Source organism: Equus asinus, chromosome 20 (assembly GCF_041296235.1).
Source record: "Equus asinus isolate D_3611 breed Donkey chromosome 20, EquAss-T2T_v2, whole genome shotgun sequence".
Lineage (NCBI taxonomy): Eukaryota > Metazoa > Chordata > Mammalia > Perissodactyla > Equidae > Equus > Equus asinus.
This window is the reverse complement of record NC_091809.1, coordinates 69,741,006-69,766,973: the sequence shown is the minus strand read 5'-3', so window position 1 is coordinate 69,766,973 and position 25,968 is coordinate 69,741,006. Positions and strand designations below refer to the sequence as shown.

General features: G+C 36.6%; 1 long non-coding RNA gene across 1 annotated transcript in view; it reads right to left on the bottom strand.

Moving 5' to 3' along the window:
• The window catches only part of LOC123278924 (uncharacterized), a 97,740-nt gene that overhangs the window by 39,056 nt on the left and 32,716 nt on the right, over positions 1 to 25,968 (bottom strand). Inside the window, exon 2 of the long non-coding RNA XR_011496054.1 lies at positions 23,579 to 23,683. This is a non-coding gene — a long non-coding RNA (uncharacterized lncRNA). The remainder of the gene's footprint in view (positions 1 to 23,578; positions 23,684 to 25,968) is intronic.

The window sequence follows — 25,968 nt, the reverse complement described above, 5'->3', positions numbered from 1 at the left end:
CCTGTTAAAACTTGATGATATTCAGGACTAGGATTTGGCAATAGGTATGGAAAAAATATAGGCAGATGTGGAAGATTTAAAGAGAGAGAATCTATGAGGTTTTGTATTTGTAGATGTGGGAAACCTCCAGGCAGTTTAGGGTCAGAAGAGGTTAAAGACTTAAGGCTCTGAACAGTATCTGCCACAACCAGCCTGTCACAAAATTGTGAAATAGGGGCTTGCCTCTGTTAGAGCACCATTTACCAGCCTAACATTTTGTACTCTTCTTTCAGAGTCATTGCTGTGGCCCCTCCTTTCAACACATTCTTTGTACTTAAACAGCCTATTGCTTCCTCCAGTGGGGCCCACCTCACATTGCCCAGCCCAACTAAAACATTCCCCTGAACAAGAAAAATATCACAAGTCTCAGTCCTCAACACAGAAAACCATGATAGTTTTTATGCTCATGCTATAGGCCCAAGACTTCGATTTCTTGCAAAATATTCATTTTATATTGACATACTCTAACAACTCAGCATGCCAAGCCTTCTCAGGGAACACACATTCATTACAGCAGGTACCACATGAAGACAACGTCTTTAATCACAATAAATATATCTGGGTAAGAATGTTAGGGCTACCACTGGAAAGATTAGGGAGCAGTAGGGTTTGTGTGTGTGTGTGTGTGTGAGGTGAGTGTGTGTGTATATGTGGCTGCAAAGGCAGCAGCCAGATCTGTGCAAGTATAGAAAATATTTGTGACATAGTTGGAGATAAAATTAAAAAGAATCCCCCAGGCTCACTTTTAAGCTACTTAATTTTTTGATACGACAGAATAGTATTGTAGAAACTGAAATTATCAATGTCATCAAATGGAAATGCATATTTTATTTTCTATTCAAGGCAAAAATAGTTAGAAAATATCAAAACTTCATGTTTTGGGGAAAAATTAATCCTTTGAGGTCCATGATGCATCAAACTATCAAAATGCTTAAAGTAAAGCTCAATGACATACAAAGTAAATAAGACTGATGAATAATTAGTGTATTACCTGTTATATTATTTCATCCTGAAATACTTAGGGTTTAGATGTGATAAGTAAATCAAAGAGTAAATGATTATTTTGGGATTAAAATTAATTATACATGCACATTATTTATCTAAAATGAATCTAGAACGTCTAATCCTCGCCATGGAACTGGCAGTAATTTCTAGGCCTGCCTCGACATTAACTTATGTTTGATATAATGAAGTCACATGTTTTCTAGATTTCTTTAGTCATTTTAAAAATTACTTTACTGGATAAATTTTTAACTTCCTTAAACTCTAATGACTTTGCACTCTTTTGTTCTCTGGCCAATTTTGAGTTTCTTAATTGCTCTCATGGCTCAAATTGCATTACAAATAACAACCCATGCCAGTCAAAATCTTAGAGCTTATCAATTGTTTTATTAGTAGAGTAATTGAAAGTATTCAGTCTCCAAGAGCTGGGATTTCACTTACCACTGATTCTTCAGAGAGTTTTATTAACATAGGCACCCCATCTGGAACTTATTCCAGTCTAGACTCCTCCCCGCTACATCTGCTCATGTGCTTAAAGCAGAATTAAAGATCTTGCTGTTGATTTTCTCCTGCTTCACTTGTCAGTATTTTTATCGAAGTTTAATAGCATGGAATATTGGGGCATATTTTGGAGGGAACATGTTTCTAAATAGATTGAGAAAGATGTTTAATGGCACATTCTTCATTGTCTCTTTTTCCCGAGCACAGAGTTCAAAAGTAAATCTATGACTATGTTTTTGTTACGTGAAATATAATGCCACATTTAAAAAGTCATATTCCTGAAACCAGAAGATCCAGTTGGGTGAAGTCACTCTCTCCTCACAGTGTCATATTCACAGATAAACCTGAGTCAACTTACATAGTAAGTGATAAATAAGGAATTCCAACATATTGTATTTTCGAGTGATGCTTAACAATGCTATAGGGGAAGTATTATGGTGTTAATAAAATGGAAGATCTATTTTCAAGTCTGGTTCAAATCAGCAGCTTGCTTCCTTCCACCAAAAAAAGTTCAAAAACTCTTTTTATAGCCCTAAAAATGATAATTCCAACAAAGAAATTGAGTCTAACAGGTGTTGGGTACATAAAAATACAGATTCCAAAGAAAGAATATTGCTGGTTGGAGAGTTATAGCAATGGAACTCTTTGATTAATAAGGCAGAAAGCTATAGCATATAAACAAAGATAAATTCCTATGGCTCTTTAGAAAAGTGATTTGGATGCAGGGAAGATTATATGGGAAAAAGCAACATGGCCTCCCCCAAGAGAGGACCTTTTTGAAGTCTTCATAGAGCTTCTTCTCTTCAGCACCCTGGTTCAAGCGTCATTATCAAAGAGGAGCTGAAAACTTTGAAGTTGAGTGAAAATGCTTTATTTTATGGCATAAACTGACTATGGTAGATGGCATATAAAAATACTATTGTATACAGAATTATTTTCTTATCAGTCTCAATTCATCTTTCTTATATAAAATATTGGGGGGAAAAGCCATCAGGTATAGCTATAGAAACTATTTATAAATTCCAAAGCTAACTAATCATTAGAATCAAGATTTTTTTCTTACAGTAAACAAAATCTGGAAAGGAACTGCCTTCGTTTCAACACCACTCCACCCACTATTACCACAAACATACTTTTAATGGAATTCTGATTGTGTTTTACATTGTAATTCTACTCTATTTATACATGAAAATATTTCTAATTTACCTTGTGTTAACTGTCAAATGTAGGTACTCTCTCCCTGCTTTATATTCAGGCGGTTCTGTGAATACCTCTTGAACTTTATTACTAGCAAAAAAGTGTGCCATCCTATTTATTTCTCTAACTGTGGAAATGCATTTTCTGATATTTGAAATCTATTTCAATGCCAAAATTGACTATATCATTGGCCAAATGGGCTATTAGTCAAGCAATTCACATTTGGTTCACAAGTAGATTCAATTTCAAAGAACTGACGAAATCGCAAAGTAGCAAATCTGTCCTCAAAGATAAATACACTACATTGAAATGGGAAAAAAGGAACCCGAAGGAAGTCTACATAATATCTCTTCATTTACAGTTAATGTAGACGTGTTTCTCAACAATGCTAGGTTGCTTAAAGCAAATTAAGCACATTGGATTTAAAATATTTGAAAATAGATAACATTCAGGTGCTCATTCAATGAATTACATACTCTAACTTGGCATCAAAAGTCTAGAGGAATAGGAGCTAAGAGACAGGAAAGGGAAAGATAGTCTAAAGGCTTGGCAATGGTGCTTTTCAAAAACCGAAGGTCAGATGAAAGGGAAGTTATAAAAGCAGAAGTGCTAACCTATTAGATGAGTTGACACAAGTTGCTTATGAAAATAATGAGAATTGGAGATAGAAAGGCTTGGCGGAGTTACTGAAGGTTGTGTATTGCCTCCGGTGTGATTCGAATCTGTACTTAGAGGTTACGTCCTGCGGGGAAAGAGATTTGTTCTAGGAACAGGGCAGATCAAGTGTCCAATCTCAACTGTAGTGTTAACTATGTAATTTGATTCAAGTTACTTCTCTGAGCCTCTATTTTCTCTAATGCAAAATGAGGATAATCATTTTTACATTTTAGGATTGGAGTGAAGATGTAACATCATAATATATATGTAAATATCTATTAAAGGGTATGGAATGTGGCAGGCACACGTATTTGTTTATTTCCTCCAGTTCCCTTCTAAAGAGGGAGCATCTGCAAACTCTCCAGAGGGTTTTCTATCTCAATGCTTCATATCATTATGAAATAAATATCACAGTGGAATAAATATCAGAAGACTGGAGACGTCACCTTAGCTTCACCAGGTTCCAACAGGAGGCATATCTGGCATAATGTGCTTTTCATTTGGAAAGTTGTGTTATAAACAGAACACCCCTGACTGCTTCTGTTTGTAGTTAGGAAACAAAAAAAGTTAGGCCAGATAAGAGTATTTGTTGAATTAAACTGCGCCTGTTAAACACAATTGATACAATGCACAGTTTGTAAAAATCAGTAAGGGAAAGAAAAAATAAATTTATGTAGGCTACTTTGAATCAATTCAACAAAGTTCATGGAGCATCTACTATGACTAAGATGCTACAATTGATGATACGAAGATGAATTCAACATTTTTACTTTCAAGGAGCTTAAAATCTGCTAAGGAATAGAAGAAGTGCATATAACTAAATATATTACATGGTCAAATGGGATTTCTTAAGAGAATGGGCCACTGTGACAAACTGATTAGTATTCCTCCTGTCTGTTCAATCTATCAATAGACTTTCCCAAATACCTGCTTTGTGCAAGCAATGGTTCAAGGATGTTGCCTCTTTTCTCATCAGGGCCAGGATTAGAACAATTTCTAAATCTAAAGCTCAAGAGCTTATTTTTGGCTGTGCTGGACTTTTCTTAAGTCACACAAGGCAGGACTTTCACCTGCATTTATTTAGATTTTTCTTTTGTGTTCTCTGAAGCTCTCATTTAATTTTTCCGAAGAAAATACAAAAGGAAGTGATAGATTGAATCTACCCTCAAAGAGTCGATCAACTGTGACTCAAATTTCACATGCTGTTATTTTGTGCTTCTTCCTATTCTAAAATAAGATGGAAAGCATATTACAATGGCCAACTGAAGCCGGCGGGACTGTGTTATGATCACGTAGATGCTGGCACTTAGAGATACTGTTCATCTCAAGTAACAAGTTAATAATGAACAGTTTTGGTATTTTAAGGCCTTGGAGAGCCTCTTATGAATGCTTAAGCTTCCACAGAATTTGGAGAAGCAGGCCCAGCCCTGGTAAATACACTAATTTGTGACAAAGTATGACAGAGGTAAAGGGAAAGAATTGTTGTTGGGTACTTACTGGATTCCAGGCACTTTTATATGTATTACTTCATTTAAATTTTTTTTTTTTTGAGGAAGTTTAGCCCTGAGCTAACATCTGCTGCCAATCCTCCTCTTTTTGCTGAGGAAGACTGGTCCTGAGCTAACATCTGTGCCCATCTTCCTCTATTTTTATATGTGGGATGCCTGCCACAGCATGGCTTGGTGAATGGTGTATAAGTCTGCACCCATGATCCAAATCAGTGAACCCCGGGCCGCTGAAGTGGAACATGTGAAACTAACTGCTGCGCCAGCAGGCCAGCCCCTGTTTAATTCTTATAACAACTATGCGAAGTCAGTATTCTTACCAATATGTTTTAGTAATACAATTTAGGCAAAGAGAGGTTAAGCAGCAGGATCAAAACCACATGGCTGAGTGAGAACAGTTACATTTCCCATCCTTCTCACTTCATCAACATTTCCAAAGATTGCCTGATTAAATAAATCCTCTTGGACACAACTTAAAAATAAAATTCTCAGGCCTCTCCTTTGGAAACTCTGATTTGATATTTCTAGAGTGAGGCCAGGAATCTGGGATTTTAACAAACTTTATACTAGGTCTTTTTATCACTGCTCAAGTTTTAGAAATACCGTGGCATGTCACAATATGGAGGTGACCCCAGACATCCCTTCCTATGAGCCTTTTGTTTACTCAGTGGCCCTCTACTTTCCATCCCTTTTGGAGGATTCCTTTAGGACTCTGCTCATGTCAAAACTCACTCCCCAAGAAATAGTTTTGTATCAGTCATTGACACCTGAGTATGAATTTAATTTATAGTGTTTCTTCTTCTAAGGAGTTTGCATTTTTAGCTTTAGTTCAGGATGTGGGAGGAAAGGCTTTGCCTTATGGTTAGAGAATGAAATATTCAGAAAACTGGCAGGTGAGGAATGTGGGAGGAATTAATAAGGAGCTATTTTAGGACCCTTGAAATCACAGCAGAGGAAAGGCAACCTTCTAGCCCTATGTTTAAAAGTATTTTGAGTTAAATTGAGGATATGAAGAATGATTCTGTGAATATCACATATTTTATAGACATTCAGGTGTTCACTTAGAATTTATACTTTAAAATGACTGTGACTGAAAATGTAATGGGAAAGAAGAAAGTCGTGATGCTGTCAGGAGAAAGCACAGAGATTTCCCTGTGAACACGCTGCTTACACCTTAGCTTCCAGAAGCACACATATTTCTGGTATAGGGCAGTACACCAGTTGAAATGATAAATGGCTCTTTTGGTTTATGGTGAGGCATTTAATCAGCTCAAGAGTTTTCATTTTCTAGTGCAGTAAGGGACGCTATCCCTTGTGTTTTACAAATCAATAAGCTGTTCATCTTTCCCTCCACCCTATGGAGCAATGTTAGTTATACTTATAAAAACAAAACACTGATGGGGTGAAATATGCTTTGCTGTAGCATGCAAATACTGCAGATAGAAGTTGAAATAATATGGGAAGTAGAAAAGTTCACATTCAGGCCTAGTAATAAACCATGAGAGCCATATCAGATCACAAAGACAAATATTTTGCTATCGCAGATGCCATAGTTCATGCTGAAGTAACTTATGTTCAGTAGCTCTTTTTTTCTTGCTCTATTATACTACCAGTAATACAAGGAAAATGCAAAGTCGTAACACTGAGCATCCAGATACTGAAAAATATAGTTATGAGTTGCTGATGTATGTTGCTGATGCTAATACTGTGATCATGAAAAAAGCCAATTATTTATTTTTAAGGGTAATAATATGGATGACATAAAAATAAGTAAAATTTCTGTTTAATAGAGTGACGGTTATTTGGGTTGATTGCCTAAACTCTGTTGTGAGACCGCCTGCATTATAATCCTGGCTTCACGTACGAACTCAATGTCCTAGAGATAACTATTTCAGCTTTTTATGCCTTATTTTCCATTTCTGTAAAATGAGAACTAAAAGATACATATTTCATAGCTGTTATATTAAATAAGATGAATGTAAACATATATATATATATATATATATATTTTTTTTTAGTTAGTTAGTTCTGGTGCCAAAGGAAATATATATGGCAAATTCAAATTAGGAGAATCGAAGAAAGAGATTACTATCAAAAGGATTAATATCAAAGACGTAGGTGGAGTTTGAAGGAACTACAGGGATAGTCCAGGAACTCAGGGCAAATAACAGCAGGGCTGTCACCACCCTAAGAGAGAAAAGAAGAAGGGGTCTCTGGAATCAGAAACAAGTTATGACCTAGAGAGGAGCAGTGGCCTCTGTCAAGGGACAGTCAGTCTTGTTAGTGCCATCCAATAGATCCTACTCCTAGTGAGAGCAGAGCAGAACCCTGCCTGATCTTTGCGACAATGCTTCACTGCTATTCGCAGGGTTTTCACAGCCAATTTTTTTGGAAGTGTGTGGCCAGGTCCTTCTTCGTAGTCTGTCTTAGTCTGGAAGATCTGCTGAAACCTGCCCACCATGGGTGACCCTGCTGGTATTTGAAATACAGTGGCATAGCTTTCAGCATCCTAGCAACACACAGCGGCCACAGTGTGACAACCAACAGATGGTTGCTGTAGTTCTCTGACTGGGAAATGAATCCAGGCGCAGTGGTGAGCGTGCCAGATCTTAACTACCAGGGCTGTCCGCAGTCAGTCTAAGGACTGTGAAATATTTTGGAAAGGAAACTCGTGGTTATTGAGTACCTATGGTGTTTCTGAAAGATAAGATTTATTCTGTTTGCTTACAGAAATGGTTCTCAACCTTTGGGGACTCAATTTTTAATGCTCTTAAAAATTATTGAGAACTTTAAAGAACTTTAATTTACATGAGGTTAAATCTCTTGATTTTGGAAATTAAAACAAATTTTAAAAAGATATGTATTCAGTTATTTAAAGATAACAATAATAAACTCAGGAATCAGCACTCTTTTTCTGTAAAGGGTCTATAGTAAACACTTTTGGCTTTGTGGACCACAATGTCTCTCCTGCAACTACTCAACTCTGCTGTTGTAGCTCGAAAGGCCATAGACAATATGTAAACCAATGTGTGTGACTCTAGTCAAGAGAAAACTTTATTTACCAAAATAGCCAATAGGCTAGATATGGCCTTCAGGCTGGATTTAGTCTATGAGCTGTAGTTTGCCAGCTCCTGATAAAGCCATTAACATAAACCTGTTAACCTGGTAAACTTGTTAGTATAAATGGCATATTCTTTATGATAAACATTTTCCACTATGGTGAGAAAAGAGACATTGTTTCTTATTTTTGTTAATCTCTAATGTCTGGTTTAATAAGAAAGCTTGATTTTCATACCTGCTTCTGTGTTAATTTTATTGCAAGGTTGTTTTCATTAAAAGATACAAAGAATATTCAGCTTTATCCAAATATCTAGTTGGCAATGTGAGGAATATTTTAAGAACTTTTTGAGATAATTGTGGATATTCTCCTTTGATGCTACACCAAAACTGGAGTGGCAGTTGATTTTAAAGAATAGTTGCAATGTGGAATATGATACACATCAATATGCATATAATATTTCCTTTTTACCTTAAATCCATTGGCTTTTCTTTCATGGTAAATGATTTTGTAACTTCCTGCATTGGTCATTTAGAAAATATTGTTTGGTGTAGTGATGCATAGCTTCCAAATATTGACACAATTAACTATACAATATTTTAAAAATCACATTTACTGATAGCACCACTTATCTCATCAGAAAAGTCTCTAACCATTGAGAAGGTGCCAAGATCACAGTAGCAGATACACCCTTTCCAATATTCTAATCTTTGCTTGAAATCTTAATTTTATCACAGACAAACACTGTCCACGGTTTTCCTTGAAGTGGCAATCTCACGTTATTCATTTTCAACGCAATATCCACCAAAAGCCTAAGTTTGAATAAACATAGTTTGTAAGTCAGTTCTTCTTTCAAGCCAAAATGTTGTGCCATGAATAAAGCTGTTACTTCCACTTGCACATCACACACTTGCCCAATTGCTTTTCCTCAAGACAGTCCTCAAACGTTGGTATGGCAACAAAAGTGTCTTATGTGTACTTACCATTTCATCAGACAGAATATTTTAAAAGTTATGTATTTAGGGATAGAAACTGAAAACTTTATTAATTTTTATTGCTTCGTCAAAAACATGGTGATAAATACAATAATACTAGTATGGTTGGGTGCCACTGCCTTGATTTGTGCTAAGGCACCAGCAGATTGACTCACCATTGCTTTGTATCACCAGTGCAAATGTCAACACAGTGAAAAAGGAAAATAGCATTTTAGCATCATTGGGAAAATACTTTTGACCTCGCATACCCCTTAGAGGGGTCTTGGGTATTCCCAAGGGTCCATACACCATACTTGAAGAACCATTGTCCCACATGTCACAAACAAGGAAAAAAGAGACTCTAGAAAAAGTAAAAAAATTAGTTTGGTGTCAAAAATTCAAATAACTTGTTCATGGCAGGATCAAGACAAGAATCTGAATCTTCTAACCGCAACTGAGAGGTCTGTCCAGAGTACTCTGCTCTCTCATTTGTAGACTAAGAACTTTTATAAACACTTGTCTTGTTTACCTGGGGAGGTTGTTGTGAGGGTCAAAAAAGGGGCACTTTGAAAATGTTAAAGCCCAACTCATTTTCAAGGTTCTAATAATACATCTCTGTCCCAACACTTCCACTTACTGCTTTATTCTTTTCTGAAACATGAGCTTACCATGGGAAAGGTTTGGTGTGTTGAAAAGTACAATTGGTCTATTTTCACAGTGAGAATGCATTGCTATTACTTTAACATTTATTTTTCTACATATAAAAGTAATATCCCATCATAAATATGCTAACATAAGAAAGGACATAAAAAACTACACATAAATCCACCTTTTTTTAGACATTTTCTTTACATAGTTGTAATATAGCACACTGTGAAATTTGTACATATATCTCCTTGATTATAATACCATAAACATGTGTCACGGGTTTATGATACACAGGCTTACTAACTATCACTTTTAATAGACACATAACATTCCACTGGGTAGATACATCATAATTTTACAATTTCAAATGGAGATTGGCCTCTCTGGAAAAGTTTTTGGTGGAAATGGGAAGAGGAGCATAAGAGTTTTGAAACAAGCTAAAATATTAATTTATTTTATCTGATTTCTGTAACATAAGATGTAAAACAAAATAAGTGCAACATACATAGGTGACCAACATTGCTCACATGACAAATTCTTTTTGTGTGAAATATAGCTGTAAGGATTGATAGGAGCCAATTCTCATTTGCGAATTCAATTTGATTTGGAATAAAGTGAAAAAATAATGAGAACCATGTATCTGTTTGCTCAACAAATATGTACTGAGTACCAACTAAATCTGCAATATTCAATATCTGTCACTGTGTACATCTCTCACAGAGGACGAATAAAGAAGAATCAGATACATCTTGTTCTTAGAGACAGATATGCAAGAAAGACATGTACACATCGACTGACCCACATTCACACAAACGGAAACTCGCCTTAATTAAAAATGAAGTAACTAGTATATTATGAATGATCTAGAGCATAATATTGGTTTTCAGAGGAGGAAGAGATAAGTCCCAAAGTGTGTGTAGCATTTGACCAAATGTGAAGAGTTATAAGGAAAGGCATTTCGTACCAAACCTTTGAGGTTTTGTAGAATTTGAACATGGGGAGATAGAAGACAGAGGGAAGCTAATTTCAGACAGAAAAAAATGAATGAGGAGCGAATAAAGATATGCAAAAAGGGCATCACAGGATGTATAGGCAGGACAGTAAGTTCACAAAGGCCAAAAGTAAAAAAGCAGCGCTGCTTTATTTGTGAGTATGAAAAAAAGGATTACAAAAACTTCTGATGAAGAGAAGGAATGATGAGTAAATGCATGCATGAGTGAACAAATGTATACAATATAACTTGGGGGAAAATAAAATGGAGATGCTTAGGAATTATAAAGAAGTAAGGTAAGAGGTGTGAGAGACGCTATTGCCAAAGCAATGGGCATTGATAGTAAATCCCTGATTTCCTCATCAGACTGCGAACTGCAGAAACTCTGGCTCTCTTTTTCAATGCCATATCTTCTGCCTAGTAAAGTGTCTGGCACGTAGCAAATTTTTAGTAACTATTTGTTGCATGAGAATGATACTCAACAATTTATGGAAAACCTCACAGATATCCACCTATTAGAATTAAGAAGAAATAACAGAAAAATATATTGAAGGAACAGAAATTAGAGAAAAGAGAATTAGGATAAAGCAGTGCCATGTAATAATTTTAGGATAAGAGAGTAGAAGAGAGTGTTAAGTCTTGAAGAAAGAGACCAAAGTTAAGAACTTTGTGGTATTTATCCAGAAGGTTATCTTTAGTGATGCATGAAACTATATAGTTTCCACAGGAAGATGATGGGTAGAACAATGAATAGGATCAATAGATATCAGTGGTATACTATAAGTAAGCAATTTCATATGAGAAAATCTTATAAATAATGTAAACATATTTACCATAATGGCGTTTCAGGTTGGAAGCAGAGGACTGGGTGAATGTGTCTGTGCATTATGGGCAGGGTAAAGGCTGCCTTTGAATTTTGGTTTATGATGTTGATGGCAGGCTGTTTTACAAGATGTAAAGGTTCCTTTGATGGCTAGTTACTTACAAGGAGGGAAGGCTACCAACCGGGACCATACGCCCAGGAAGTTCTACCCAGGGCCAGGATAACAGCAAGCTGAAATTGTAGGGGCAGCTTATACATGGCAAGTGGAGGCGGTTAGGTAGGTTTTTCAGGCTCCCTGTGGATTGGCTAATTTGAATAATTTCTCTGGTTCCTGGGTGTGTGGGCTTTCCCTAGTTGTCTGGGGCCTGGCCTTGGGAAGATTGGGGTGATACACAGTGGTCTGGACTGTGGGAGGGAAGGGATTGGGTGTGGACTTAATTAGTTGCTCAAGAAGAGTACTGACGAGCCTCTAACCAGGGCTTCAAAATTGAATCAAGATGGCATTAAACAAAACAAAACAAAATACTCTTTTGCATAAGGGCTGCACGTGAATCCCAGGTTACTCTGGAGGAGGTGGACAGAATTGTCTCATGTGTCGTGCATCAGAGGGAGAGGTTCTGTACATTAGTTTTGGTTTACATGTGAAAGGAGATTTTTGCGAAGTATGGTTTATGAAGGTCAGAGGAGAGTTATGCCCTTGAGCTGAGGTTGACAAAGGTAGTGGCTAAAGTTTCCTGAGGAGAGTCTCTCTTTATAGGGCAATTGCTTACAGGCGAAGGAATGCCAGTCTTTGGTCAAATCTTGCTCACATTGGAAATAACCAAAACTGTAGGGAGATATGTCACCTGTGAATAACAAGACATTGCTTTATGGTGACTGCTCTGAGAACAATGGGGGACCCAGCTCAGCATAAGCAATTTGAGAAGCACTTCGGAGACTTTTCAAGGTCTCTGCTTTTGAGGAGTTTACAACTTGGTTCCATATTGTCATAAAATTCTTGATAGCAATTGTCATGGCGGAAGCTATTCCCTAAGCTCTATAAAATCTACTTTATAGTTCCCTGAAACTTCCCCATGTAATATTAATTATTGGCCTATAATTTTCTTTTTCTTTCTTAGGAGCTCCTCACAGTTAAAGCAATTTTAATAGTATTGTTTCTCTGACAAGTCTTATGGGTATTTCATGGAAGTTAACATTGGTTTCCTGAAAATCACCTAAACACCATTCAAAAATAAATAAAAGAGCACCCTCTTTCTCGATATTCTATAGCTCTTCTTGACAGTGGTGAATCATTGCTTCTTCGTGTGTTTTGCCAGGAAAGCACCTACTTACTTGTCCTGATGGACTATTATGGAATGGTGACCTCAAAATATTACAACTGTAGCCTGAAGACATTGATGATGACTTTGAAGATGTCTAAGATTTAGAGCTCAGCCAGAGAAAAATCCTATGCCATGCAAACCATTCAAGTGGATTAAATTGTTCCTAATAATGATTTTTAAATTAAGATTTCCTCTCTGTTCCTTTTTCTGATTTATTTGAGTTAGAGAAATATGGCATTACATTATGAAAACTAAAAGACACGGCCATATGCAGAAAGAATGCACATATAATTCATGGAACAGGTCAATAGTTTTCTAAGAACACAATAGGTGGCTACTCTGTTTAGGATGGCCTAATGAATTGCATTAGGGGAAGGAAATTGTATCAAAGTGCTTATCTTTATTCATGAAGGATAGGACAGCTTTTCTCCTGAGCTTACTGAAGAGAGATACATATGATTCAAATCCCAGTGCAGGGATGTGCCAGTCAGCTGGGAGACATCTGAGTTTAGAGCCAAAGCTAAGGATTTGTCAGTTTACATGACTATCGCATCTTTCCTGGTATTTATACCACCCACTGTCTGTCATAACGAATCAAGCTCAGATTAGATTCTGCTAACTTCAAAGTATTGTAGCTTACATTTATTTTTTGTCAAAGAAAAAGAGGAGGGCAGGGGAAATATTGCTTTTATAGATAAGATTGTTACTGAGGAAACCATTTGGTTGGACTCTTCCTCTATGACCTGTCTGCCTTACTTGGTATGTATTCCACGAACACTAACCCTATGGCTTGCTCTCAAGTTCAAATTGGGAATTATGGTAAGAGTCTTAAAATGGTTTTTAGAAAGTGAATATCATTTTATTTCATTTAGAGCATCACCATCCTTACCTACTGTTTGACCAGTTATTTATTTATTAAGAATCTACTGGCCAAGATTCTAAGAATGGTGAGCAAATTTATAAACCTATGAGGCTTTGTTCGTGGACAGGCTTACAATTCTCACCAAAATCAGAGCATTTAATAAATGATTTTTTTTCAATAACTCCTTACAATCAGCATATCCATATGCTCCACTATTTAGCCTGACTCAGTGACTAAGGTCACTGTTGTCACTGCAGGGCAGTTCAACCTCTCCCTCTTCCTAATCCTACTTCCTTTGTCTCCTAGTCGTATTGTTTCTCAGAGGATTTCCTCAAAATTCTTGCACACAGCGATTTCCAAAACCATATATCCCCACAAGGACTAGTCACTGGATGAAATCTACCCCCAGAAAAGGAGCACAGCCTTGGACAAAGCAGCTTCCCTTGACTGAGGGTAATTCTCATCCATGGCTTTGAACCCATTACCAAAATCCCTTCTTCAATCCTGAATGGACTGAAGGTGGCTGTGATGGTCTTTTTAATGTGTCGACTTGACTAAGGTCCTCAGCTCTTTATTCAAATACTACTTTGGACATTACTGTAAAGGTATTTTTCAGATGTGATTATCGTTCATAATCAGTTGACTTTCAGTGAGGAAGACTATCCTCAATATTTTGGGTGGATCTGATTCAATCACTTAAAAGGTCTTAAGCAGAGCTGAGGCTTCCTTGAGGAAGAAGAAATTTCACCTGTGGACAGCAGCTTCAACCCTTGTCCAAGATTTTCATCCTGCCCTTCCTGACTGCCTGCCTTGCAGATTTGGGTCTATCCTAGCCAGCCCCTACAAACATGGAAGGCAATTCCTGACAACAAATCTCTTAATATATATGTCCTAATGGTATTATTTCTTTGGTTTAACCCCAGCTGATACAGTGACAAACCAAAACTTCCCTTCCTAATACCAGTTCTATCTCCTTATGATAGAGTTATTTTCCCATGCCGGGATGGTAACTCCTATCCTTTCCTTCCCTATAGGTCTGTTTGCATAAAGAACCTGAAGTAACTGTGTGAGTTCCATACATTATAGTTTAGTGGGACTCTTTTTCTGTCCCCAGACTATTTTTATTCCGGGCACAGAGCCTAGAATTGTGGAGGAGTGAAGCACAGATTTCCCAAGTGGGTCACTGGGAGTCATGATAAGTGAGACTATTCCTACTCATATCTATTTATTCCCTGAACATAGAGTCTACATATTGGGGATATAGCACCATCCAATAATTATCAATTTAGGAAGAATTATGCATCCCAGGAGACGGCTTCTGTTCCTCTCAGGTGCCATCTCCAGGACAGCACCTCACCTGTACCTGTAAATGATCATTCTATCGTTCTATCAGGTTCCATTAGGCAGCTTTTGGATGGTGCAGTGTGCATAGATAGAACCAGTGGCTATGTTCTGGTCATGTACACACTGCCACATCCCTTTTGCTGTAATGTGGATCCTTCGGTCTGATATGAGTTTATGTGGTATCATTTGTTTGTGGATCAAACATGTTTTAAGTTGTCTGAGAGTGGTGCTGACTGAAGACTGGAGGGCAGGAAAGGCAGACACAAACCTATGCTGAATATAGTCAAGATGAATTATTGACATTTAAGGGTGAAATCATCTAATTTAATCAACTTGCCACAACATAGCTGATTGGTTTCATTAAGAAATGGGGCCATTTGTAGGGTTTAGCATTGTTCCTTTTTGTTGGAAGTTTGGATGTTCAGCTGCAGGATAGCTAGAGAAATCTAGTCAGTGGGAGCACATCCTAGTGGGCCTATGAATATCCTCCTTTCTTGACATGATGGCTATTCTGTTCATAAGCTTAGTGTGCCAGCACTGGAGTGGCAGATGTCAGAGTTGGCTGATGTCAACTGGTTGAGACACTTAGTTTACGTGGATATTAAATACCTTTTCCATGATAGATGCTTCATGCCCACTCCCATAGACCCATCAACATGCATCTTCTCCAAAACATTTTTACTTCAACCTCCTAATTTTTCTGCTTCCAAGCCCTATAGTAACTAGACAAGATGTTGCACACCGTCCATGAGTTTTCATATATTGTTACCTCAGAGTATTCCTTTTTCAACACAATTTGGTTGATCAGGTTTGCTGATTTGCCTATTGAGAAGATATTCCCTAAAACCCTTGTCTTTCAAAGCCATCCATAAATCAGGCTGAAGTGCAGCCACAGTCTCTTTCAGCTTAGTCTTCTATTGAGCTGACCCTTCACGATCCACATCTAGTTTTTTTCTCTTCTATTAGCTGTTCATAAAGGAATCCTCTTCCCAAATGGCCAAATGTGTGAATTTCAGGAAAGGCACAGATGTAATTGTGGTGGATAATAGGGGAGTTCAAGCTACCTAGTCACGCAATTTATTTGTGGTCTCTGGCTATGTGTGATCTTCATCCCAGAAGTACTCTTCCATCTTATGAAGGATATTTGTGGGCTTGCTCAAACTTACGATTTAGTGGGTCTGACAGAATCCGTCTCATGATGGACAGCGTGGCTGCATGGCTTCTTGATGTCTAATGGTCAAGCACTCCATCTCTATCAGGGCCAAATCAATGCCACAAGCTATTTTCTGTGTGGTGTAAAATGATCTGCTACAGATTGCATTGTCCTGCTCCAGAAGCCTAAAAGTTTACGTTGTGATTCTTCTGCTGGTACTTGCCATAAGTTCCATAAGATGTTTTTCCCCATAAACAAATATATTTAACACTATACAGGCGGCCAAGTCATACGGCCTGTGAGGTAGACTGCATCAGTCTAGGTGTGTCCAGAGCCATATTCACACTCAACCTAGGCAGTCTTTCATATCTCCCAGTAAATTGGTTTGGGAAAGATTCCAAAGGGTAGAATATGGTGTCTCCAGAATGTGAAAAGGTCTGTTAGGCATTGTGCTTTATTTTGAAGATGATGTTCTATGAAGTCCCAGATCACTGGACCTCCAAAACCTTCCTTGATATGGCAGGCCTCTGAATCTTCTTGGTATTTATCAACACCACCTCTAGCTCCCAGCCCTAGAGTGCGTGTCTTTTCAAGGCCTCCATTGTACTTACCATGCTTTCCGTAAAGCATTTCCACAGTTTTCTGTGGGTCTGACACCCTGGCTGCCAATCTGTATTTGCCATTTATTTCAATAATTACATTAACTTTGCTTCTGTCAATTAAGCATCATCATCTGGCTTCTATTATTTTGAAATCCTATTTGATCCTTATTGCTATCAGAGAGCCCACTGTTGTAAAAGCATCTCCTGTCATTATCCCTGGCCTCCAGAGAAGAGTCACCAATCAGTTTCTCGAGTACACATGCCCCTCTCATGAGTGCACTCCTAGCACTTTGCTAAATAGAATGTCTTCTGGATCTTTCCATAGGACATAAAAATTTACTGCGTTTAGTGTGATATGTATGGTATGTCCATCTCTTTGAGTCTTTTGATCATTTCTTCCCCTGTCTGCCATGGCAGTTCTGGAGTTTCTTTTTCACTTTGTATGGGTCTTCGCTTTCTCCAAACTTCTAAGACCATGCCAGCAATGTGTTAGGATCATCTTTTGAGGTCTTTTCCAGGATACCCAACTATGTATCACTGTAGAGTGCTCCCATATCAATACATTTCTCCTTTATCCAACTTTATGTTCTGGACCATCTCCCTGCATTCTGACATCCTTAGATCTAGTCCCTTAGTCTGTGCACATTCAGTCAGTCTCTGTGCTTGACTGTATATAGTGACAAAATCATGTGGGATAAAGTCTCTTTCTTCTCTTAGCCACACACTTTCAAAGCCAGGTTATATTACGATTTAACTTGGTGTTATGGTCTAGTTTTTTTCTGGTGGTCAAGAGAAGAGATCATGGATGGGATACATAATCTGGCCCTGTGATGTACTGGAGCTGGCTTGTTTCAGCTCATAAGATACAATTGTTAAACATTCCAGGAATTTTGTAAGCCAACAGTTATGAAACCAATCATGGTGTGAGTATTCACATCACGCAAATCAGCAAATGCTACCAGTCAGGGCTTTGCTGACTTGTTTGTTTGATTTTTCTCTCAGCTGGTTGTTAAACATTTACCAGAATATCACGGGGATTAATCATCCTTAAGCAACAAGAAGTGAGAGACTTTGACAGTCTCAAAGGGTTCAAGAGAATCTGAGGACTTAAGATTTTTTGGTGTCTTCATCCGGATATCCCCACCCAAGTCCCTTGATTACTTCCCCATCAAGTCTCTGACCTTGGTTGCGTCTAATTTTTGGAGGTTGAGAATTCAACCTCTCCCATAACTGTTCTACTACTATAAAAAATTCCTGGGCCTGATCTGATGCTTTTTGTCCTTTGGCCAAAGGAGATAAAAATATCTTTATTTATTGCCAAGGAAGTTCTCCTACCAAGGAAAACCAAGAGTTTTAAATTAATGATTAATTACCCTCAACCTTTTATTGTCTTTCTGTAATGTATCAAGTGCCTCAGCAGCAGCTGTATGATTCCATGGTCCTTATAATTACTACTTTTCAGTATTTCTCAGTCGCCTAAGATATTACACTTACCAGTGCATTTTCTTTCATCATTATCCCATCCAAGTTCACCAACTGTAAATGTTTTAACAAATCTTTTTCCTAATTACCATCCAACTTCAAAATGTCACTGTAGGGTCTGCCTCCTATAACCACCTTGGGTAACAAACGGTTGAGTTCCTGGGGAAACAGACTGTGAGATTCTGAGATTTTCATGCAGCAGTTTTTGTTGGGGAGTTATCTCTGAAATAACCATGTGAGGGAGTGAGGAAAGCAAGATTTGGCAGAGGGAAAGTTGAACTACATGCATTTGTAACAGTGATCTCAATCAATCCTACAGGGAGCTCTGGATCTGGGATGGCCCTACGAACCATCCCACATCAAGCAATGGCCTGGACCTTTCTATTGCCCCATCAATCAGTTAATGGAGAGGATGGTTTTACTGGTAAGGGACTCAGAAGTGCTGCATCAGCAGCCAACACCCTTGGCAGCAGAAAAACTGAGTTCCTCAGTCCTGAAGTGGGATTCAGGTGGCTCTCCTCAACACCCACTACAGACGAGTAATCAAAATGACGTTAATTTAGGAATCTGTTTTCATAACACTATGTCCCTCATACTTATTTATAAGTAGGGTTTTGGGACTTCAAACTGATGAGGTTTTAAAATAACATTTCCCTTTCAGAACTCAAAAGATCTTCACTTCATTAGTTTGAAAAGATAAAGAAAATGGAGGTCCCAGATATCAATCTCTCCTGATGGCACCCAAGGGTATAAGAAATAGGGATCTTACAATACGTCTGACCTGAATAAAATGAAAAAGCCAGAAGCTGCTTCATGTAAACACAAATAGAATCTCATAATTTAGAATGAAGTATTTAGTATGTATTAACTATAAAGAGAAACAGAATTCCTAGATCATAACAGCTAATATATTTCCCCTACATAAATAGGTTAGATTGGTCATGGAAATAAGAACTCAATAAACTTTTCAAACTGTTAACATAATTAATCTTTTTGCTATAAATTTTAATAGTTATATATCTCTGAAACAGAAGTCATTTCCTATATCACCATTTTCACAAGTCATGAGTCATACTCCAATAAGAAAAAACTTATAAGAATTTTTTGACAACCAAAATATAAAAATCAGATTTACTAATTTTATTGATGAGTAACTTTTTGGAAATACTAAACATTTCTCTCCCCAAATCCAATAATATTTTCTATTTTGCCATTTATGTATGGTTAGGCTTAATTAAAAGAGTAGTTGCTGCTGTTTGATATGTATTTCTATATCATTCATATATATCCTATTGTGTAATTTTTATGTGAGAAATATTTATATGAGGAAGGTACTATTTAGCTTTATATAAGGCATTTTTTGAATGATGAAAGTATGGTGAAATTATTTACAAAGGTGTGTGTCTTTTAAGAAAATTCACTTTTAACAAAAGTTTAATAAATCTTTAGATTTGAGAATGTTCTTAATTTGTTAATGAGGAAAGGACGGGGAAGACAGACATGTAACTGCAAATAAGGTAACTAAGAGAAAGGTTTTTATTTCTTTCCTTCCTCCCCCCTCCCTCCTTTCCTGTCTTTCTTTCTTTTTTTTAATGAATACATTTTACATATTTGATCCTCTTTCAAGGACAGAGAATAACTCCTTTTATAAATGATTGCATATGTTAATAGATTTTTACAAATACATATATAATACAAATATACATAGCTCCAAAAGTTTATATTAATTAACTAGTGAGTGCAATAATAATTTATCCATCCACAATAAATATTATTTTATCGGGATAAGTAATTATAAAACTTTAGGTACACTAGGAGGATGATTAAAAACATGGTTATTTTAATCTTTTCCTAAATAAATCTTCATCGAAATGAGATTGGAAACCTAGAGCAACATAAAAAATTGAGATGTGAATCTATTGGAACAAAATTTAGTCAACAATGCCCGAGATATTTTAGTGCTGAACCTGTAAGTTGCTGACTTGCCTGGTTGAGACTACAGACAAGCATGGAGAATTATTTATGCGGGTAAATAGGAAGGTTAGCTCTCCCTGTAAGACAGCTGTTTAAGAAGAGGGGCAATTGCAGGTAAATGTGCAGGTGGATTTGGGAGGTGATGTGTGTTCTTGTCGCATAATCTCTGCTTCCTCTATAAAACAGGTAGCAATGCCACTTGACCGTTTGAGAGAGATGATGGCAGGACGCTGCAGAGGACTTGAGGAAATGCAGAGGACTTCCAGAAACATTTGGAATAACTGTTGAGAAGAATGGAGAAGAAACTCTCTCTTGTAAAGTAATGAATATCATTATTTATTTGCTAATAATAAAGTAATAATTATTAAAATAAAAATAATCAGTAATATTGAGGGTATGTTGATGACTGGATACCACCAATGTGCACTGAAAGGTATTCTTCCTGATAGCTTTTTTCCTGCAAGAGTGCTGAGCAACCAGAGGTTAGCACAAAGGGTATGCTTTGTTACATTGATGCAGCGATGCTGGAGAATTTCTGAACAAGCAGAGTCTGCAGTTAGAGGTGGGAAATCAATTGAGGTTATGTTAGCTCAGTTTGGAAAAGGTCTGAGTAAGAAAAGGAATACATGACATTTATGTGAAGAACATAAGACACGGTAAGATCTTCAAATGGCGTATAAACATTCAAAAATTAATTTTTTCCCTTTAGTTTTAGTATGAAGTGTTGAAATATGCAATTAGCTCATGGTATGTACGTCTTCTAATGAACTATTAACCTAAATAGTCAATCAATTAGACCATTGTATTCCCTGACGGGTCTAGGTAAACAGGAGTTTGATTTATGCCTCTGCTCAGATACATATTTCAGAAACCATTTAAAACCAAATTAAATCCTAAGTTTCTTTCCACAATATGAGTCATTGGAACTCTTGAGATTTACAATACTTTACACATACCAGAGGGCAATTAGTGAGAAGGCAAAGAAATTGAAAGATGATCTACATTTAAATACCAAATACAATTACTGCTGAATTCTGTTTGAATTTATTCCATTAATTACCAGAGTCACTCTGCCTCATCTTTCAAATATTTCCTACTTCAAACTTACTGCTCTCATAAAGGTGAATTTCATGAGAACTTCTCAGGTCATAGATAGGCCAATCTTTCATGAAAATGACTGGTTTGATATATTGTCCCATCTCATGGTGTTTCCCCCTCTATAATAATACTAACATTTATTAAATAGTTGGTAGTGCCAGACACAGTGCCTAGCATGTTGTAAGTATTTTATCTAATTTAAGCCTCACATAAGGATTATTATTATATACTCATTTTTCACATGAGGAAACTAAAGTCTAAGAGAGATTAAATAACTTGTCCTAAGTCATGTAGCTGATAACCACTTCCCTTAAGTAAACAGTTCTACCCGATTCTAGAATCCCAGATTTAAACACTCTGAGATTCTGCACCCATCCCATCCCTTCCACATACTGCTTCTCTGTCTCACTGGCACTCACCCTTTAAGCCAAACTATAGATCATGAGCCATAAATTTCAGACACTAATGCTTCACTGTTATGCAGAATGATAGTCCTGCTTACTATCTATATATAGTCTGCTATATATAGTCTGCTAGAGTGTTGACCTTCTGAATCCATTTGATGTTTATCACCTTCCGGCTTCTCTTCAAGATTTGTCATGTAGAACACTCAAGTTCTTTTAAAAGACATAGCAAGAGCCTTTCCCACTAATATCCCAGATAGAATATTCTGGATTTTTTTGTTCTTTAGAATCTAATCTGTTTTGCCACTTTCTCCAGTTAAGTTCACCTAGTTTCTCTGAGTCGGGGTAAGGATAAATTCAGACATTATCAGATATGCATAAAACCTTTCTTGCAAGAATAGACTCATTGGATTTAAGAATCATTCTTATTTATGTGTTTCCTTTGTTTCCTTTCCAATACGAAGTCTTGAATATAATTGTCTTAAACAAGTGAAAAATCTAGGACAAATGCTACACCTTGTAGCAAAAGGTATATATGAAGACTATCCTGAGCAAACTGTACATACATTCTCACAGTCCTCCTGTCACCTGGGAGCACATACTGTTTACAACCATGAGACCATGAGAGTGAAATAAAGGAACAGTCCTTGCTCCCTTCCCTAAGTACAGTGTTTCTATGAGCAAATTATGTGCAACCAAATCCACTTGAAGTATTTTCTGGAATTAAGAGTAAACAGAGAAACTTAGTTGGGGACAGAAAGTGGTTCCAAGTTAAAGATTTATTGAGTAGAAGTAAATAAAAGTATTAATTCTGTTCCATAAGAGAGAACCCAATTACAAGTTTGTTAAACAGTCACTAAAACTAGCTATTTGATGAGTTCTGCTTTCTGAACTACTTTGTCTTTTTTTCTGACCAGATATTACTGGAAAGCAAAGACCAAGTTCTCTGTGATTCTTGATAAGTGTAACAGTCTTATTGCTGCAAACATTGTTGCAAACACAAAAGGAACTTCTGTATTACAGATTGCACTGAGAGTTAACCATGGCTGCTTTCTTTACTCCAAAATGTTTCAATGAAGACTTTAACGTTTAAACTCTATTAATAATATCAATACCATCCATTGTTTACAGTGTTGAGCGCTCCCAGCATATGTTATTTTAGTCAGTGCTCACTTCTGTTATATTAGACACATCATTAAACAAACAAAAAACTATTTGATGGTATATTAAAATGCTTAGGGATGTTAAACTTTACTGATAACATTTTCCCTTATTTGGTACTGCTAATCCATTAACCTAAAGATTAACTTACTAATATTATTTAAAGGATAATTATGAAACAATTTTATTTTGTCAAACCTATAGATGTGATAATTAATACTTATAGTATTGCAGAGTAAAAACCAGTTTTGTCAGTAATATTTTCCGCAGTAAGAGCAACTCATCAAATGAAAATTTTATGTTGAAGGAGTAGAATTTGCTGATGCATTTGAATTGATAGGATGATATAAAATTTATGACTAAACTATTTCTCTTTTGTAATAAATGGGTGCAAGTCAAATAAATTTTATTGACTGGTAAGATAAAGGCAAATATAATAAGGCTTTATTTTACAGCTATATAGGGAAACAAGTGGAAGAAAACTACTACTGTTTCTAGCATCTCCCTGTAGTCAATAGAATCTCCTTCACAGGAATGTGCAGCCAGACTGACGTGGAAAAAGGAAAAGCTCTTGAGAAAACTGAGAGATAAGAAGTGAGGCGAGCCAAGAACAGGCACAGATATATGAGTGATATACTTAATGTACTTTTTATATTGTACATTATAAATGTAATGGGATATGTAATGCTATAGGTAGTAACTACTAATGTTGTTATAAAAAATAACAAAATTTAATCCCAAATCTCAATGACAATGTAACAAAGATTTGTTTCTTACTCACCCTACATGTCCACTGATGGTTTGACAAGTACTCTCCCCAGTTGTCCAGTGATGGTCTGATCTACATGGTCACCCAATGGCTCAGGCTGATAGGCATTTACCACCTCTGTGGCAGGAAACAGAGAGAGACCATAATTGGATCATAATTGGAATGTTTTTGCTCTCTCATTCTGGAAGTAAAATATACGTAATGCAGTATTTATGAGAATTATATTCTCTGTGAGATATATATAAATAAAATCAGATAGCTTAATCTCATCTTCATATACAAAAGGATTTTCTGAAAGTTACAAAACTACTAAATCTAGTAAATGTTGGAACCAACATGAAACCCAAATCTCTCTTCCTTTATCTTCTCTTTCCAATATATCACATTGCCTCAGCTGGGCAAGAAGTAATATCAAATATACTCTTACATGTCAACTTTCTGGGTTTTTTTTGAGGAAGATTAGCCCTGAGCTAACATCTGCCACCAATCCTCCTCTTTTTGCTGAGGAAGACTGGCCCTCAGCTAACGTCTGTGTCCACCTTCCTCTAGTTTATGTGGGATACCTGCCACAGCATGGCTCGACAAGTGGTGTGTAGGTCCGCACCCAGGATCCAAACCAGCGAACCCTGGGCCACCAAAGTGGAACATGCGAACTTAACCACTGCACCACCAAGCCGGCCCCTTAACTTTCTGTTTTTAATTAGAATTATAAAGGAAGATCTTTAAGAAAAGACTATCTTTGCTAAACAAGTAGAGTTGTGTCACTAATTAAAAAAAAAAATACAAAAGAGATTCTAAAAAGGAACGTATACTTGGATACATGTTAATGCCATACAATCAAAAGTCTCTTTTAGTGAAAGAGTTAAAAGTGTAAGAAATATTTATTGAGATAAATATATGTAAAATATTTTTATATATTTATATAAATATTTTTAATAAATATGTACATATTGCTGATTACTGTGAGGCTGTTCACTTAAAAAGCAAAATCACTTCTGCTTTCTAACCATGCTCTTCCCATTTGATTTGTTCCGATATCTGTCATTATAGTTATCTCCATGGTGATAATCTGTGATATTGCAAACACCAACTAAAGTAGGCTGGAGGGAAAAGATGATTGTGGAACAAAGGGCTCCTTGTCCACATACAAATAACCTGGTAATCATCAATTATGAGAAAGTTTAATGGAAAACGAAAGCACACCATAAAAGGGAGTCTAATGATCATACGATATAAAAAGAAGAGGAAATTGATAATTTAGCTTTCCAAAGGCCCCAGATGTAACAACTGAACAATCGGTTCTCACTATAGCAAACCACCATCTTTTCAGGCTATTGGCAATGCTTCAGAGATAAGTAAAGCACCATAATTTTGATAGGATAAAAAGAATGATATATTTCCGAGAATTTCCAAGAAACGTAGCAAAAATGGTAAATAAGCAAGAGTATTTTAGCTTTCCTTTCTTAAAGTCCAAAAGGTTAACCTCGTAACACTGCTTCATTTGATGGACTAAGGGAAACTTATGAGCATGTTTATCTGTTCACGCTGCAGTATGTGTCATTGCTGGGAAACTCACTCTTCTGTTTGAAGTTTACTATATTCCTGTTACCTGCAATAGAGTCCCGTATGCAAAAAATTAAAATGTATTGTACTAGATGTTAATAGACGAATGTTCCTCATTCCCTATTTCCTCCTGGAGAGTGTTATAAGTGACCTTTCCAGAGACGTAATTTGGACAAACTTTCCTGATCCATTAAAAAAGAAGACATTTAATCACCTTGTGCTACTCTCCATTCCAGTGCACAAAATACCTGAAAATTGTGCTTCTATTTATTCATCTATTAAGTAAATATTTGCTGAGTTTTTACCGTGTACAGGCAAAATTCTGGTTTTCATAACCTGTAGTTTTAGGAGAGTCAGTAAGTTGACATCATACTTAAAGGTCCTCTGGAATATCATTAAAGTATATTTTTATATAACATGTCTTCTCTTTACAAACACATGCTTGCACAAAAATACACAATCGCACCCAGAACCACATTTTAGAGTCATTTTGTACTCTGAAATGATTCTGGATCAGAAGATAAATTATAGCAGATACTGTCTAAATTATGGGTATTTTCAAAGCTATAAAAAAATGTGAATCTGTTGAGCATATTATTGCCAATGATTTATTTTATCAATGAAAGAATGTCAAAGAGAAACCACCATCTATTCTCAGCACTATTTCATTTGAGTATGTGTGTAAGGGTATGTATGTATGTGTGTACAAAAAGGAGGGAACACAAATACATTTCAGAATAAAGATTAGTCCTTTTTTTTAAATTTTTGATGAGGAAGATTGTCCCTGAGCTAACACCTGTGCCAGTCTTTCTCTATTTTGTCTGTAGGGCACCCCCACA